The 18,549-nt window shown below is 39.3% G+C and overlaps 1 long non-coding RNA gene across 1 annotated transcript in view; it reads right to left on the reverse strand.

The window, feature by feature from the left end:
• Window positions 1-959: 959 nt before the first annotated feature.
• Window positions 960-18,549, reverse strand: part of LOC121400478 — a 63,252-nt gene continuing 45,662 nt past the window's right edge. Inside the window, exon 3 of the long non-coding RNA XR_005965762.1 lies at window positions 960-1,197. This is a non-coding gene — a long non-coding RNA (uncharacterized LOC121400478). The remainder of the gene's footprint in view (window positions 1,198-18,549) is intronic.

Genomic DNA, 18,549 nt, shown 5'->3' on the forward strand with positions numbered 1-18,549 from the left:
TAAAAATAAATAATGAAAACAAATTGAAAAGTTACTTAGAACAGTCCATCCTATAACATATTAAACGTTAACTTAAAGGTGAACCACCCCTTTAATCTTGATACAAGTTGCTAAGAGCATGTAATATGGCAATGTTCAGTTATACGCTTCCAATAGGGATCCCCCCAGGATTCAGTTCCTTGTGATTCACTAATTAGTGTTTGCTCTGGCATAATGATGGTAGCAATTTTTCTTATAGATGCTGCCGTCTTGGAGTAAGAATTTGAAAGGGTGATAGTGCTCAGCACTGCAGGAGCAAAGCAGTCAAACACATGCTGACGAATCAACAAATACATTAATAAATGTGTTAATTCATTAACAAGTTTTCAGAAATTTTAAAAATTGTTCCTGGCACTTAGGAAAGTGTCGATAAACATGGAAAATCCTTCAGGAGATAAGTTATGTACACAAGGCATGACTCTTTGATCCAAAGGATCATTTCCATTTGAGTCTGATACTACATTTACAGCCACACCCTACCCTATAGAGTAGGTAGGGTGTGGCTGTAAATGGGTCCCTGTACTACATCTTTATGGTGTGGTGAAGACATTAAATTGATTAAATATAAACATAAAGAATCACTGGCTGAGAAGGAAACATACTCAAGAAAGGCATTTAAGAACTACATAAAGTACATTATTTTTTTTTGTTCCAGGGGAACAGAGGGGACCAGACCATGGGGTTTGCTTCTTCTATAGTTCTAAAGAATTGTCCCTCTTCTCAGTTGCATACCTATGAGCCGGGATGCATATGGGTGGGAGATTGGGCCGGTGGGGACTGGGTCGGCAAGGGGCAATGCGGGTGGAGGGCGTTAGGGATTGCTTTGCGCAGGTCCCCTCTGAAGATTTTTTTGTGGAGGGGATTGGTGCACTCGGTACGCCACTGGATGGAACATTTTATTTTTCACAAATTTATCTGGACAGTCTCATACCAGGCAGAAAATGAAAGTGATAAAATGAGAGTGAAAGTTCGATAAATACGTCTTTAAAAATACCATAGAAATGAATGGAGAGAGGCGGAATTTCACTCACCACGGTGAGATCTAACGTTTCATTCTTGCAGCTATCATATGCATTATTAGCTTCCAAAATTCACTTGGGCTTTTCAGCTGAGCTGTAGACCCCCGTCATGTGTACTGTATATCACTCCTCTCTCTCTCTGGAAAAGAAAAGGTTTTTGGGGGAATATAATAAAACTCGGTAACGGAAAAAAAAATATTCGCAATGTGAAAAGTTATGCATCTGTGCGAACAAATTTTCCTTTGCGCAAATTTCTTTCTACCACTAGCGACTAGTCTCTAGTTCCCCGGAATCAAGCAAATTACCTGGGCAGCGTTTCGCCCCTTAATTGATGCTGCCTTACACTTTATAAAGGCAAAAAATGGAGACCTCAGTATCAGTGTAATAACTGTGTTTTCAATAGAGAAAAAAATAATTTAGAATTAGTGCTTTAAAAAGGCAAAAAGGGGGTTGTGGGAGCACTCAAAAGGCTAAGTTAAAATATATTTAATAATGGAAGTGCTACTTTTTTTTTCTTTGGAAGAATAGGTAGAATGCATTTTCTTCTATGGATTGTGCTCATTTTTAGCAAAGGTGTCTTTAGATGTATTTTGCAGGGCCGGAACTAGGGGTAGACAGAGAAGGCACATGCCTAGGGCTCAAAAGCTGGGGGGGCTCCAGGCACGTACCTACTCTGTTGCCTACCCCATGTCCAGTCCCCTCTCTCCGACTGTATTTGATATTTGCCGTGCAATTGCGCTACCTATGACGGCTAGGTTGCCTAAGGCGCCTGTCCGACCTGGCCCGTCTCTGGTATTCTGTCCCTTTATACCCCTTTTCTTACAACAGGCTATTTGCCAGTTTGTAACACTGTTTGTCTGTGCCAGGCCAAATGTGATGTGCACCCAAAGGACACCACCCTAACATCGATCCCCTCCACATTGAGTTGAGGAGAGGGGGGTTGACAAACAGGGGTGCTTTGCTACAGACCAGGGTTGGAGTGTGAAGGTTGACAAACGGGAGTGGCAGTGTGTAATGTGAACAGGTTGTGCATTGCATCATTGCTCTTTTAGCAGGCTTTTGGGAATGGCGCTCATTTCTGTTACACTTAAAGGAAAACTATACCCCCAAAATTAATACTTAAGCAACAGATAGTTAATATCAAATTAAGTGGCATATTAAAGAATCTTAAATATTTCCCTTTTACATCTCTTGCCTTGAATCACCATTTTGTGATGGTCTGTGTGCTGCCACAGAGATCACCTGACCAGAAATACTACAACTCTAACTGTAACAGGAAGAAGTATGGAAGCAAAAGACTGAACTCTGTTTGTTAATTGGCTCATGTGACCTAACATGTTTGCATTGTTTGTGTGCACCGTTAATCATACCCTCCCAGGGGGCTGCTCCTTATTTTTTAAAATGGCAGTTTTCAATTTATGATTAGCCAATGGCACATACTATTAAAAAAGTATATTTTTAAGAAAATGGTTTATTTAAACAAAGCCGGGTTTTACATATGAGCTGTTTTATGCAATATCTTTTTATAGAGAGTGACATTGTTTGGGGGGCATCATTTTTCTTTTAAGGCATGCACCTCTTCTGCCTATCCCTTCTCCGTCCCTGCTGCTTGTTCACCTGTCTTAAACACAGGCCTGTGCACTACGTTGAATTCTATACTAACTAGCTATGCTAAATCGTGTTATTGGATGTAATTATTCAGGTGGCTCAAATACACCTATTAAGAGAAAAATACCACTGGCAAAACAAACATAAAGACAATGTGATGATGAGACTTTATCCAGAAGTACAAGTACACTTCCTTGTGAGAGCTGACAAAAATGCTGACATCCTAGGTGGCAGAACCTGAGTAGGCAGCCTGTAACCATCTCCCCCTGTTCTTGTGCTTTCCTTTTTTCCAATTAACAAGAAATTGGCATGGTATCAGCAAGTACTATGGGCTTTGAAAGTAATCCACAGGAACCTTTCTTTAACCTGCACAATGCTTTGGGCTTTTACTTAATAGCAGGAGATCGGAAAAAGACTGATACTGAGGTCCTTTCCTTATTGACTTTAATTGGCTGAAGAAACTCCCTGCATAATGAAATATTAATATCAAATGGTGATGAAAACGCCTGGAATTCTAAGCAGACTGATCAAAGCAATCTGCTCCAGATCAAATTGTTGCACTGGGAATAATACGTATCGTAAATGTTGCATTAACAGTGCAATTGAGTGGATAAAAGGGAAAATGCACACTGATGACAAAATCTGTTAGTCACACAAAAAAATGTCTCTGCTATAAATGTTTTAGTGCTGCTGAATATTATTCAGTTGATAAACAGTTATGTTGTTACAAAGTAGATCGGGGACTCATGGGAAACCCAATCTTTGGGAGACATGTGATATTTTAGTCTGTATTCCTCGTCAGGAACGGGAGCCCATCCTTTTATTTCCTTGTTCTTAAGGGTAGGACTACACGAGCGGTTTCAGTGTGATCCGACGTGCTGCGCAACAACGCATGCTTCAAATTGCATGCAATGAAAATAAGGTAAGTGAATGCATTGTCGGATGGTGTCGCAGCGTTGATCCGATGCGATACGCTGCGTCTGCATCCGACAGTCGTGATGCATCTGATCAACGCTGCGACTTCATCTGACAATGCGACTTCATCCATCATTTGTATATCTTACCTTATTTCCGTCGCATCTGAAGACGCCTGCATTTTTGAGCAGGGTGTCAGATCGGGCCGAAAACGCCCATGTAGTCCTACCCTTATTCAAAGGTTCAGAATTCTTGTTGCAGGGCGAAGGAATGGAGAGAAAAATCGCTTAACAAAGTGACCATTATTCTGTTGTTAGCAGATCATCCAAAACGATTATAATGAACTTGTGATAAATGCATGTTGCTGGTCTGCATCTGCATTAGGGCTCTTACTGACGAGCAGTTGTAGCTGCACTCCCCTGCGTTCGGCGCAGGAATAGACGCATTACGTTTTTTTCCAATGGGGCTGTACTCACACAGGCGCGTGTAGGCGCCAAACGCAGGTTGAGACGCAACATGCTGCATTTTTCCTGCGTTCAGCATCAGTAAGCGCTCTAAGGGTTGAGACCTGTCTGGTGGTTTTGTAGGAGCTGCTCAGGTCAAAACTACCTAATTTAGAAAACTGGGTGGCTTACAATAATATGCTCTGGTAATTATGACAGCTGTGCTCTCCTTTACTATAAACTGTTTTATACTTACCTACCAATCCAGGGATTAGGTAGATATATATATATATATGTATATATATATATATGTATATATATATATATATATATATATATATATATATATATATATATATATATATATATATATATATATATATATATATAAAACAGTAATGAACTATTCCTTTAAAGTTGTACACAGGAGCTTCCTGTCTTATGAGTGCCAGTGACATTGCACATGCTCAGTGCGCACTGGGCAGCTATTAAGAAGTAGATTCAGGGCAATGATTGGGGAGCCCTAGACAAGAACCCATTTTATCCTGCCCCTACTCTGTACCGTCATCCCCTGGCTGCCTTTACATGGTGATATTATGTGACGTGATATTAAGGGGCAGATTTACTGGGGTTTGAATGGTAAATTCAAATTTCAATTTTCAAATTGGGTTTTTGGTCAACACTAAAAATTCTTTCAATCTTCTACCAGGCAGTTGAATCAAAGTAGTTTATTGTGTCCACAGCCTTATGCCTTGCAAACACTTAGGGGCAGATTTATCAAGGGTCGAAGTGAAAATTCGAAGTAAAAAAATTCTAATTTCGAGCTATTTTTGTGTACTTTGACTATCAAATAGGCCAAAATTATTTTTGAAAAAAAATTTGACTATTCGGATATCGAAATTGATCAGGTACTGTCTGTTTAAAACTTAGACTTCCACCATTTGCCATCTAAAACCTGCCAAATTGCTGTCTTAGCCTATGGGGGACCTCCTAGAACCTATTTGGAGTCATTTGGTGGACTTTGAAAAATCAAGGTTTTTCAGGGCAAATACTTTGTTTTGAATTTGATCGAATGCGCTAAAACTTCAATTTGAATGATTCAAATGCAGCCTATTCACCCGAAGTTAAAAACTTTGATTTTTTAAAATAAATTTCGATTGGTCTTTTTCATTCTTTTTTATTCAAAAAAAACTCCCATTACTTCAAAATTCGAACCCTTGATAAATTTGCCCCTTAGTCAACGGCTATCGGTTTTTGGTCAAAACTCACAATTTCGAGTTTAAAACCACCAACTCGAAAGTGAGATTTATCACACCTCCACCTTGGAAACAACTCTAATTCGATTCTTCGCCACCTAAAACCTGCTGAGTTCATGTAGAAGTCGATGGCAGAGGTCAGTTGAACCATTTGAAGATGTTAATAGCCTTCCTGACATTCAAGTTTTTTTAGGAGGAAAACCTGATTCTAATTCAATTCCAATTTTCAGGTCGTTCCTATACAATCGAATTTTAGACGTTCAAGTTTTTTTCATAAATAACCTCCCATTAGAGCTGTGAATACATTAGACTTAAAAAAAAAATACAATATCTCATTTAGATTTGAGGAGATCTGTTGGGTCTAAATAAAGTCCTATGTCATATTGATCAAATGTCTTATTCACTATGCTTGAACTTCTGCTGGTATATTTTTGACATTCTGATGAAACCTTGAAAACTTGAAAAAAAAAACTTCCACTTCTATACCTTTTTTCCCTGTGCTTTAGATATTTTGCCCAGTGTTTATCTGGCAGCTGGTACTTTTGTTCAAACCCCCGCAGGACTGTATTCAAGTCTCCATTTCTCGAAAGAAAGACTTGTGCCAACTCTGAAACGGAACACGAAGGATTCATTTTTATCTGCCAGGAAAAATAATTTGTATGTAAATAACTAAAACAAAGATTTAACTCCTTAAAGGTATACATATGTGAAAGGTTACATTTGCATGTGCTAGTTTTGGCAATTATACAGTACACACACATATATATATAGCTGTCCCAAATATGACTTTATAGATACTGTATAACCTTCTCATTACTACAATAGTGGGTATGAGTTCTATATGTGACAAAAACAATTATTAAAAGCTGTGATATTCTTGGCTGAGAGCTTTGGGGGCAAATGTACTAAAGAGCGAAGTGGCTAACGCTAGCGAAAATTCGCCAGCGTGACGCCATTTTGTTACTTTGCCGATTTACTAACGGGTGCTGGCGTAAATCCGCTAGCGAAGTGGACCTACTCTAGCGCTACTTCGCACCCTTATGCCAGGTGAAGTTGCGCTATGGCGAAGGGACGTAACTACGCAAATTCACTAACTTGCGCATTTTACTGAACGTTACCTGTTGCGCCAGACTTGCCTTTACCACCTCAGACCAGGTGAAGTGCAATAGAGTAGACTGGCGTCTTTTACTTTTTAAGAGTGATAGGCTGAAAAAGATCCCTGAGCGCAACTTCAGATTTTAGTGAATTAGCGGCGCCCTGGCGAAAGTGTGGCAAAGGTGTCGCTATCGCATTTCCGGCACTTAGTGAATTTGCCCCATAGGCAATGATGTGCGAGGTCGGACGCTTCTTCGTCAAATGCCGGGTTCCAACTTCCGGGCTCATTTATAGACGCTGCACCTGCTGGGTCATCGCAGATGCGGGCGGGCGCGGGCTAAGAGAGGGCGGGTTAGGATCGGGTGCGGGTCGGGGGAAATCCCGACCCACACATCACTAAAAGGCTTGTCTTTGCAGTATTCAAGCTGTCTGTAAATATTACACTTAGGCCTCTCTTATGTGCATTTTCCTTCTATAGTCTTCTCCGGTTCTTGTCTGAACTTATCTAAGCCTTTGAGGCAGTCTGATCCAATGTACTGAAGTTTAACTATAAGTGAGTGATCAGAATACTGAGTGATCAGAATACTGAGCGGGCTGGATTTTGCCATTGCTACAAGGATTTTAGCTTTCAGCTGCAAGCTCTATCTATTGCCATAACATATGATTAAGTTATAAATATTCATCTTTATAATGTATGGGTTGGGAAAAAAAATAATATACAAATAAAAATAGCTTTTGTATAAATTTGTATATTGTAATTTTACATTAGCAATATCCAAATACAGGCAGTCTCCGGGTTACGTACAAGATAGGGGCTGTAGGTTTGTTCTTAAAGGGCATGTAAAATCTAAAATAGACTAAGGCTAGAAATGCTGTATTTTGTATACTAAATATAAACATGAACTTACTGCACCACAAGCCTAATCAAACAAATAATTTATGCTTTCAAAGTTGGCAACAGGGGGTCACCCTCTTGTAACTTTGTTAAACATCTTTGCAAGACTAAGGGGCCGATTCACTAACTTCGAGTGAAGGATTCGAAGTAAAAAAACTTTGAATTTCGAAGTATTTTTTGGGCTACTTCGACCATCAAATGGGCTACTTCGACCTTCGACTATGACTTAGAAGGATTCGAAGTAAAAATCGTTCGACTATTCGACCATTCGATAGTCGAAGTACTGTCTCTTTAAAAAAAACTTCGACCCGCTAGTTCGGCATCTAAAAGCTACCGAAGTCAATGTTAGCATATGGGGAAGGTCCACATAGGCCTGGCTTACTTTTTTTGATCGAAGGATATTCCTTCGATCGTTGGAATTAAATCCTTCGAATCCTTCGATTAGAAGGATTTAATCGTTCGATCGAAGGAATAATCGTTCGATCGTTCGATCGTACTATCTTCGCTAAATCCTTCGACTTCGATATTCGAAGTTGAAGGATTTTAGTTCCTAGTCGAATATCGAGGGTTAATTAACACTCGATATTCGACCCTTAGTGAATCGGCCCCTTAGACTGTGCACATGCTCAGTGTGGTCTGGGCTGCTTAGGGATCGTCATAAACAAAGCTGCTTGAGTTCTGCATGGCTGGGAAGTAAGGCGGGGGCTCCCCCTGCTGTTCATAAGTATGATTGTTTCCCTGCTCAGCAGTTAGGGACCATCTGACAATTCCTATCCACAGCAGTAAATGAGGGGAGAATTTCACTGCATACAGTCAGGTTTCTTATAAAAACGGTACACATTTTTTAATTAAAGTATATTGGAGATAGGTTACTTTTTTTATTAAAGAGTGTAAAAATTGGATTTTATTTTTTTGCCTTTACATGCCCTTTAAGTTGAATTTGTATGTGAGTTGAAACGTACATTTACTTATTAAATGTTTGTCTTATGATAGTATTTATTTTTACCTTTCTGTGCTCTGCAGTAGACAACACACACCAGAGGGGATTGGGACAGGTGGTTTATATAAGCTAAAAGCTAATAAAGGCCAAGCAAACCATAGTATGTTCCTGTAATCGCCTCCGTTTGCAAGTATTAGTTGTATGCAAGTTGGGTGTATGTAACATACTAGATGTATAAAATTTTATATATAATATGAAATATTATTTACAATGGTGTCCCACATTTTATATTACTTCGCCTCATTTTCAAAACTTTTTGACATGTAAAGGCCTAATTATCAAAATTCACTTTGGTGTCTCGTTTTAAAAGTTTTTTTTCAATCATGATTAAACTGACAAAACACTTGCTTGTTAAACAATAATGAAGACACAAATAAAGGGGAAGATGTTGTCTTTGCTGATATTCTATTCATCCCAAACACCATTTCCTGCTCTTACTCTGTATATTCAATTAAACATATTTTTGATTTTCAAAATTTTTTTCAGATTTTTGGATCAGTCACACTTTGTAAGCTACATCATGTGCTCGTTATATATAAGTGTCCCAAGCATAGAATCTTATTATTCCATGTGACCTATTTCTCTCCAGTGTTACTAAATATTGCTAGGGGCCTGAACTGAGCAGATTGACCTTATAAAAAGCACAATTAAAACATCTATTAATGAACATAACATTACATTGTTTTATGGTTATTATGTAATATATTCATTTTCTCTGACTTTATAGTTTATACTGTGATACATATAAAAAGGTTTTCTTGATTTTAATAGCAGTGTGTTTGCATGTCTGCAGATTTATCAAGGGTTGAATTTCGAAGTTAAAAAACTTTGAAATTCGACCATCGAATAGGCCAAATTTTGATAGTTGAACTTTTCTTTTTGAATATTAAGTAAAATCGCTCGACCGTCCGTTGAAATCGTTCGAATCAAACGATTCAAACGATTTAATCGATCGATCGAACGATTTTCAAATAAAAAAACAACTTTTTAAAAGTTAGCCAAAGTTTGGCTCTAGGTTCTAGGAGGTCCCCATAGGCTAACATAGCAATTCGGCAGGTTTAAATTGGCGAAGTGTCGAAGTCTTTTAAAGAGACAGAATTTCGATTTTCGAATGGTCGAATATTCAAAGTATTTTCTATTCAAATTGAAGTCGAATTTGGCCTATTCGATGGTCGAAGTACCCAAATTTCGAAGTTTTTTAATTCGAAAATTCACTTCGACCCTTAGTAAATGTGCCCCTAATTGTTCTGTGTTATAGACACACGCAGTCTATTCGTTATCAGAGCAATTTCAAATGAATGTTACACAATGTGTACTCATGAGCTGGGCCCAAGAGCAAATTGAATCAATACACTTTTATATGTATAATACAGGTATGGGACCTGTTATCCAGAATGCTTGGAGTTTTCCAGATAACGGATCTTTCCATAACTTGGATCTTCATACTGTAAATCTACTAGTAAATCATGTAAACATTAAATTAACCCGATAGGCTGTTTTTTCCCAATAAGGATTAATTATATTTTAGTTTGGATCAAGTACAAGGTACTGTTTTATTTTTGCAGAGAAAAAGAAAATAAAAAAATGTGGATTATTTGGATAAAATGGAGTCTATGGGAGACCATAACATAATTCTGAGCTTTTTGCATAATGGGTTTCTGGATAATGGCTCCCATGTCTGTAATAATAAATGCCCACACAGAATATCTTGATCATTTGGGTCAAAGAGCAATGGAAGTATAGAGTCAGTCATAATATCATATGTTGAGGATAAACTGAAACTATACATATATCAAAATCACCAGTCAAATACACCCAAAAGCTCAGTGTACTCTGGGCAGCTGTTGAGAAGCTAAGCTTAGGTGTTGATGGAAGTTCATAGAAGCTGATGCTACAGGGAGGGTTGTCAAGTGTCTGGTCAAAACTGGCTGCCCGGTTTTCCAAATTAGGAAAAGCAGGCAGGATTCCCTGAGATTGACCCAGAAATTGGCCAATCGCCGTTTGCCACGTCATAGCCTTACCCCTGATGTCACTGGCCACCTCCAGAATGTCACCACATTCTGGCTGTGGTCTCTTGGTCTGATTTTCCTATGGCATGGCCTGTCTACTCCAGTCCCTATTATTGAGCTTTCTCTTTGAAGAATCTGGTCCACCCAGAAAGTGGTGGACATATAGGAAATAACAGATTTAGCAGCTATTGCATTGGTTATTGGTTATGATGGATGTTATATGTTAAAATCCATTTATATTTTTCACTGATACTTGCAAAGGTTGAATACCTTGCAATAAAACATGCTTACATGTTATGAGTCTATGGTTGACTGGGGTCACATGGCTAGTGATGGACGAATTTATTTGCCAGGTGCGAATTCACTGCAAATTTCCACGTTTCGCTGGCGGCGAATAAATTGCGAAATTGTCGCAAAAATCTGCCGGTGGCAATTCTAGGCGCCAATTGACTTTAACGGGCATCAGAATTGTCGCCAGCGTCGGAATTGTCACCGGCGTCGTGGGAAATTCACAAATTGAAAGTGAAAACGGGAGAAATTCGCCCATCACTACACATGACACTAAAATGTTGTTTGGCTACTGTTTTGTAAAGTGATCTCTATATTTCTATATTTTCCCTTAAGTGTGGAATATGTTCATTACATCAGAGGTTGTTCACCAAGCTCTCATATCTATCATAAGACTTACCCAGCCTGCAACAAAAATTGCACATTTATGTTTTGCAAAAATGACTTTGTTCATGCACTAAACATTGTATTCATAAAAGCAACCCAATCCAGAAGTATCTAGTTTCTGCACATACGGAGTGCAAGAGTCTACTCAAAAGGGCAGATTTACTAAGCGAGTGAATAATTCGAATGCAAAAATATTCGAATTTCGAAAGATTTTTTTGGGTACTTCGACCATCGAATTGGTCAAATTCGATTGAACCAAATGATTCGAATGATTCAAAGTAAAAATCGTTCGACTATTCGACCATTAGATAATGGAAGTACTGTCTCTTTAAAAAAAACTTCAACTTCATACTTCGCCACTTTAAATCTACCAAAGTGCAATGTTAGCCTATGGGGACCTTGAAGAGCACGTTTCTAAGTTTTTTTTGATCGAATAAAAAGCATTCGATCGATCTCTAAAAATCGTTTTATTCGTTCGATTCAAACTATTTAATCGTTCGAACGAACGATTTTTATTCGATTGTTCAATCGAACATTTTGAGCTAAAATCCTTCAAATTCGATTTTCAAATTCGAAGGATTTTACTTCGAGGGTTTTTTTAACCCTCGAAATTCGACCCTTGATAAATCTGCCCCAAAGTGTGAGTTTGCAAATAAGCCTCAGAAGTGGGCCTTCTATCAACACAGAACTTCTGAAAATTCTAAACCTATACCCCCTTAAATTATTTTTAATTTCATTAGATGAACATATAACAATAACTCAAATTTCTTTACTTACACACTTGGCCACTAGGGATGTCGCGGACTGTTCGCCGGCGAACTTGTTCGCGCGAACATCGGCTGTTCGCGTCCGCCGCAAGTTCGCGAACGTCGCGCGACGTTCGCCAATAGGCGTTCGCGTCAAAATCGTTCGACCATTCGACCATTCGATCGCTAAAATCGAACGATTTTCGTTCGATTCGAACGAAAATCGTTCGATCGAACGATTAAAATCCTTCGATCGTTCGAATCGAACGATTTTCGGATGTTCGAAGTTCGCGAACTGTTCGCGAACTGTTCGCAATTTTTGCCGGTGTTCGCGAACGGCGTTCGCGAACACATTATCGGCGGTTCGCTACATCCCTATTGGCCACTTTATTATCCTTTCAAACAAAAAAGTAAAAAAATGCCTTGTTACTTCATAAGATTTTACTTTTGTTTTGCCTTGGATCAATCCCACAAATCTTGTACATTTTTGTACTTTAGCAGAGTTATTCTGCAGCAAGGAAATATATGATTCAGTGTGGTTGCCCCTTTAATTGTTTTCTTATGCCTTCAAAAATGGATGTAGATCTTGGAGTCAGATTCCCCATTATGAAAACTATAGTGGGGGAAAGATCAGCCTGTGATACTAATGGTTGATACTTCAAGAAATGCGACCATGCATGGAGGTGCCAGCCTATGATGGTAAATAGTTAAGACCACCATATGGGGTTTACCTTACTAAGGTATGGTGGCTTGGAAACTTGATCATAAGCTTTTTAACCAAAACGCTTGTTTTTCTTTTTGGAGAACGAATGTGTTGCACAGATTGGATTATGATGAAGCAGGGGGTCGGGGAATGCGCATTGGTCAAAGCCTCTCGTATGTAAGTTTCTATTATTTTACCCATTTACCTTCTTTTTGATTTTAGCAATTGATTTTAGTTTGGCAAATTTCTAATACAGATGCCGGAATGAAGCAAAACATTTTGTTTTACATTATCACAAAAAACAAGAATCCAATTTAAAAATATAGAAAACATGCAGGGAATCTAAAGCAGGTTCTGGCACAATGGGCCATGTGAATGCGTGACAGCATGAGTGGATGAAACGAAACGTTTTCTGAGCTGCTCAATAGAAATAGTCCGCTTTTTAGTTCCCAAGAAGATTCCCTTTTTATTCAGAATAACATTAGCTGCTGTTTCCTCACTGTCGAATCAAATGACTTGTTAGAAGCAGTGAAGTATCGAATTTGCGCGTTTCACCGCCAGCGAATAAATTCGCGAAACGCCCGCGAAAATTCGCGTCAAAAATTCGCCAGCGTCAAAAAAATTTTTTTTCGAAAAAAAGGACGCCGGCGTCGAAAAAACGGGCGCCGACGTCAAAAACGAGCGCAAGCGAAATTTGCGAATTTTACAGCGAAGCGGCCCAAATTCGCCCATCACTATTTGTGGATAATGCCTTCATCACTGTAATGTGTGTTTTTTTTTACTATACTTTATAGTAGTGATGTGCCCGGACCTGCCCACCCGCATTTGACTTCTGGGTTCCTTGTATAGACCCGCGCCGCCCTGTCCCGCTGACTACGTCACAAAAGGGGCGGGCGAGCTGGCGCGCAGCTATAAAGCCGGACGTCTGAAGCCGACATTTGAAGGTAGTATTGCCCACCCGCAAAGAGGAGTGCTAGGTCGGCTCGAACCCACCCGACCCGCAGGTCCTGCGGATATCGGCCTGTTTCGCACATCACTACTGTATAGGCCTTTGTCAATGATTCTGGGAAGCTGTCTCCTTTCCAGTTTCACTTTGGGAACACTGTTAAACTGTCTCACATTCTCTAGTAGAGAAATCCTTTAAATTATGAGGGGGTTATTTATTTTTCTGGTCGGACATTTAAAAGTAAAATCACCATTTTATAGGAGGAAAAAAACTAGATTTTTTCATGATTTAATAAACTCTGGTGGTGTTAAAAGTTAGAATAAAAAAGTCAAGTTCATTTAGAAGTCAATGAAAAATGCCCAGTTGATATCCTGGTCTGCTCTGGGTTTCGTTCGATAATCCGAAGATTTTGTGGTTTCGAGTGTCAAATCCGCAAAAAAAAAAAAAAATTCTGATTTTTTTCACTATTTTATCGAGTTTTTTCCTGAACAAGAAATTTTCGGAGAGATTTTTTGATTAATAGGGGGGGAAGTCCATGCGGATTTGGTTTGAGTAGTTTTCAAAAAATAGTGAGAACTTTTTCGGATTTTGATAAATAACCCCACCAATGTCTAATTTATGGCTCCATTGCTGGTTCTGTTTGTGAAATGTAATGCAAAGCCTATGTTTAATCTCCTTCAATACCTTGGACCCTGAAACCAGGGGTGCTTCGCCAATGAGGCGAGTTGAGGCTGTTGCCTCAGGCGGCAGCGCCCCGCTAGGTACCAGGGACGGCAAAAATGCTGCTCCTGGTACTTTAAGAGCAAATTTCTGGGGGAGCGGGGGCAGCAGCAACTGCCTGAACCTGACCGATTCCTAGTAAGGAGATAAAAAGAGCTGGAACGCAAACAAACAGAGCTGGAACATAAACGAGATCTGCCAAAATGTCTGTACTAATTAGAGCTGTAATTTCACAATGGGGAGCTGATTCAGTGGAATAACGGGAGCTGATTCTGTTATGTGTATATGCTCCTTTCATTTTTTATCAAGTCAATGACTTGTGTATCATATATAAATTTTTTATTAAATTAAAATCCTGGGGGCTGCCGGTAGAGTGCAGGAAGTTTAGGAGCTTTATGCTCGGCTCTAGTAATGTCCCCACTGCTGCTTTGCTCTGAGCGTTGTCCTTCTCACTGCTGGTTTAAGTGATGTGACGGGGTCCAACCTGCTCCTGGCACTCTAATGTAATGTCTGATCCAGCTACTGTCCTCAACTTAGTGCTGTCTCTGCGCTAACGGTAGAGTGCAGGGGTTTCGTAGGAGTAGGCCGGCTGGGCATGGTAAGCAGTGAGGACCAGGCTGTGGTACATGATCCAGCGGTAAAAGCCTAACAGCACTGGCTGAGCCTTCCTACCAGCGACTCCGCGGCAAGGAAAAGAGAGGCAGGGGGATTTACAATGAATGGGGCCACAGGGCAGGAAGGCATGCAAGTGCATCCCGTGAGACAGCTGATGTGATGGCATCCCAGAGTGAGTGGAAGCTGCTGCTGCCGCCGGTGCACAAGGAACACCAAAACGCCCGGATCCGCTGTCACTCGCCATTCGCCAACGCCGCCTCCTCTCAATGGCATTCACTGCACAACATGGTCACATCTACGGGAGAGCAGCCCCAGCACCGGGGACTGCATCAGCATCTCTCGCCTTGCTCTCTGCACTTCGGCTCCCCCTCTCCTTTATTCCCCAAAGAAGTCCAGCAGGCTGACTTGGTCCACAGGGTCTTGAGAACAGACAAGCACTTGCCCTGGCATCCTTGCCGGTCAGGGAGTAACACTCCTTGGATATCAGATTGAAGCCGCCTGCCTTCACTTCTGCCACTCGCTTCACAAGGTGAAGAGGAGCGGAAGTGGAGTTTCGGTAAGTTATTTCTTAATTAAAACTTTGCAATTTTAAAGTTTCATTTGTCTTGGTGTTTTTTTTTAATGTATACTAATGAATTTCTAAATAAAAAATGTTGGTGTTACTGGTCCTTTAATAAATTCCGAAAAATTCACAATTCACGAAAAGTCAGATTTTATAAAAAAATCTAGAATTTTTCGTGATTTTTGCATTCAGAGTTTAGTAAATAACCTTAATGTGAATAAAAATGGTTGACTTTAGGGGGTTATTTATCAAAGTCCAAATTTATCTCAATATTTTCTGAAAAAAACTCAGACCAAATACACACTTTCCCGAAAATTTTGTTTGGACAAAATCGTTAAAAATCTGACTTTTACGTTTTTTTCTGATTTTTCACCCGAAAACTCTGAATTTTGCCTGAAAACTTCAGGTTATAACCAAAAACCCAGCGCACATCAAAAAATCATTGGGACTTCTCCCATTGACTTATATGATATGCAACCTTGACAGGTCCGAGATGCCGGATTTTCAGATTCAGACTTTTCCCATCCTCGGGGTTTAATAAATTCTGAAAAATTCGTGATTTTTTTTAAAGTCTGATTTTATAAAAAAAAAAATCACAATTTTTTAGTGATTTTTGCATTCAGAGTTTAGTAAATAACCCCCTAGGAATATAGGAGAACACTATTCCTAGAGTAAGGAGAAAGTCTGATAATGGATCATTGGCACTGTTCCCTCTATGCTGTGCACACCAAGTTTGAGGCCAGCGCACACAATAAATTGTGGTACGCACAAATTATTTTTTGTGAAAACACATAAGGGCAAATTTACGCCAGCGAAGGCTCCACAAATTAGCGGAAATTCGCTACCACTACGTTAATTCACTAAAATGCTAAATTGCATCTCTATAGCCGAACACTGGTGAAGTTTTGCTAGCGTTAATTAGTGAGCGCAAGGATTTCATAGTGAACTTTCACTAGCTTTAATTTCTGCCTAGCAAAACTTCGTTAGACCAAATAGGTCTATTTGAATAGGGCGGGTACATATAGGCCCTATAGACGTCTTTATTAGAGATGATGGTGCAAATGCTTGAAGTGGCCACTTATTATTACAAACGTCCAATGAAGCAAAATAAAGACAAAAGAGATCCTCTAATGCCCTAGACATGAGCCCACCCTTAAACAAATGTGGCACACCCCTCAAATGGTTGGAAAAAAATGTTGACACAAAATTTTTTAGAACTTTTATGACTTTCCAGCTTACAGGATATGATGTCACTGACATAAGATTAAGGAGGATGTAGCTTCATCCAGTTCCCCAGGTGTAAGGTGGCGAAGGAAACTCTGGCGAAAGAGGTAACGTTCTGTAAAATTCACACTTTCGTGAACATAGCGATCATTTGCCTGATCGACAATCCACCTAGCGATAGGGTGCAAAACTGCGCCAGCAAGGGTCTCTTTCGCTAGCTAATTGTCTTCTACGCCTGTTAGTAAATTGACGATGTCCCCGCAGAGGAGATTTCTGCTAGATGAATTTTTGCTAATGACGGCCACTTTAACGCATAATGTTGATGTGCACAGTTTTTAAAAAGTGCACACACAATTCTAAAAAGTGTGCAAGAAAATGATTTTTTTTTTGTCCATGTAGAAATTAGAGGGAATGTTCAACAGAGGTGCCTTCATTCCAGCAAAGGAGGCCAATTTATTTTTAAAAAAATGCCTGCAATTCTATCAATTTAGACTTCCAGACTTTAGCAATGGTTTGTCTCACGTTCAATAAAATAGTCATGTGTAATTTATGTTGGGATTCTGTGCATGTGCTGAAAAAAATCAATACTTTGGTGCTGGTATAGGATTTTAGTGAAATGCATTAATACACAGGGACGCGATCTTAATGGATAAATGGAAAAAACACGAAGAAAAATCCTAAAGTTAGCTGCTACTAAAGCTATCAATATAACAAACTGGTAAAGTGGAGGGTTAGCAGCAGAACCATCTACCCCCAATAAAAGTATAAATTACACTTCATAGATATTTTGAAAGAGGAGTGTGATTCTGTGTGTCCTCTCCCTGTTCATATCTTCAGTGTGCTTGTTTTCATTTTTATTTTATAACTGGAATATTAAGGGGCAGATTTATCAATGGTCGAATTTCGAGTTTATGGGAGTTTCTAAAACTCCCATTCACTCGAAATTCAAAAAAAAAAAATCACCAATCCAAACTTTATTTAGAAAAAACAAACAAAAAAAACAAAGATTTTTTAAAAACAGGTGAATAGGATCAAGCTGCAAATTCGAAACAAATTCAATTCAAGGTTTTTCACCCCAAAAAAACTTTTTTTTGGAATTTTTTTTTCCAATAGTCCATCAATAGGCCCCCACAGGCTAAAACACCAATTCGGCAGTTTTTAGATGGCGAATAGTTGAATTTGAATTCTTAAAGGTACAGTACATGATACACTTCAAAATTTGAATTTAGATTTTTTTTTAAATTCAAATCGAATATGAACTATTTCCTAGTCGAATTACACTTAAATGAACTCTAAATTTGAATTTAAAAATTTCTTTCAACAATTGATTGAGCCAACCCTCTCCCAGCTTTTGATAAGGTTGCAGATATATGATTATATGTCTGTAAGAATTATGCTGCTACAGTTCCAGGAATATCTAAAAGAGAAATTAAAAATTTACCCTATTAAAGACAGTTTATTGGCAACAGATTAGCCACAATAGTGCAAGCTACAACGCTATATTTATTCTGCAGAATGCTGTACCATACCTGAGTGGACACTGTCTCTGTTTGTTTAGGATAGAAGCTGCCATATGAACTTGGTGTGACATCACTTCCTGCCTGAGTCTCTCCCTGCTCACTTACAGCTCTAAGCTCAGATTACAGCAGGGATGGGAGGAGGGAGGGGGAGAGGAGCAAACTGAGCATGCTCAAGCCCTGCCCTGGAGGTTTATGTTGAAAACAGGAAGTCTGATACAGAAGTCCATTTATACACAATAGATGGAAAGAAAAGCTGTGTTTCTTTTGACAGACGACTCAGAGCAGCATTACGTTGAGGGTTTACTGGTGTATTTATACAGACCTTTCTGATAAAGCTTACTTAATTTTAGCCTTTCCTTCTCCTTTAAAATAAAAATTCATATTACTATATCTGACCACTACGCACTGCTTTGGACCCCCTGGGGGTAGCCCCACAGTCTGTGAACCTCTACTTCACATGTTATCTGGCCACTTCCAAGGCGTGTGCTCCCACTTCATTGTCTTAAAAATAGAATTATATATAATAGGCGGGCCTTGCCCTCGATTTTTCCAGAAATTA

The sequence above is a fragment of the Xenopus laevis genome, chromosome 2S, assembly GCF_017654675.1.
Source record: "Xenopus laevis strain J_2021 chromosome 2S, Xenopus_laevis_v10.1, whole genome shotgun sequence".
Lineage (NCBI taxonomy): Eukaryota > Metazoa > Chordata > Amphibia > Anura > Pipidae > Xenopus > Xenopus laevis.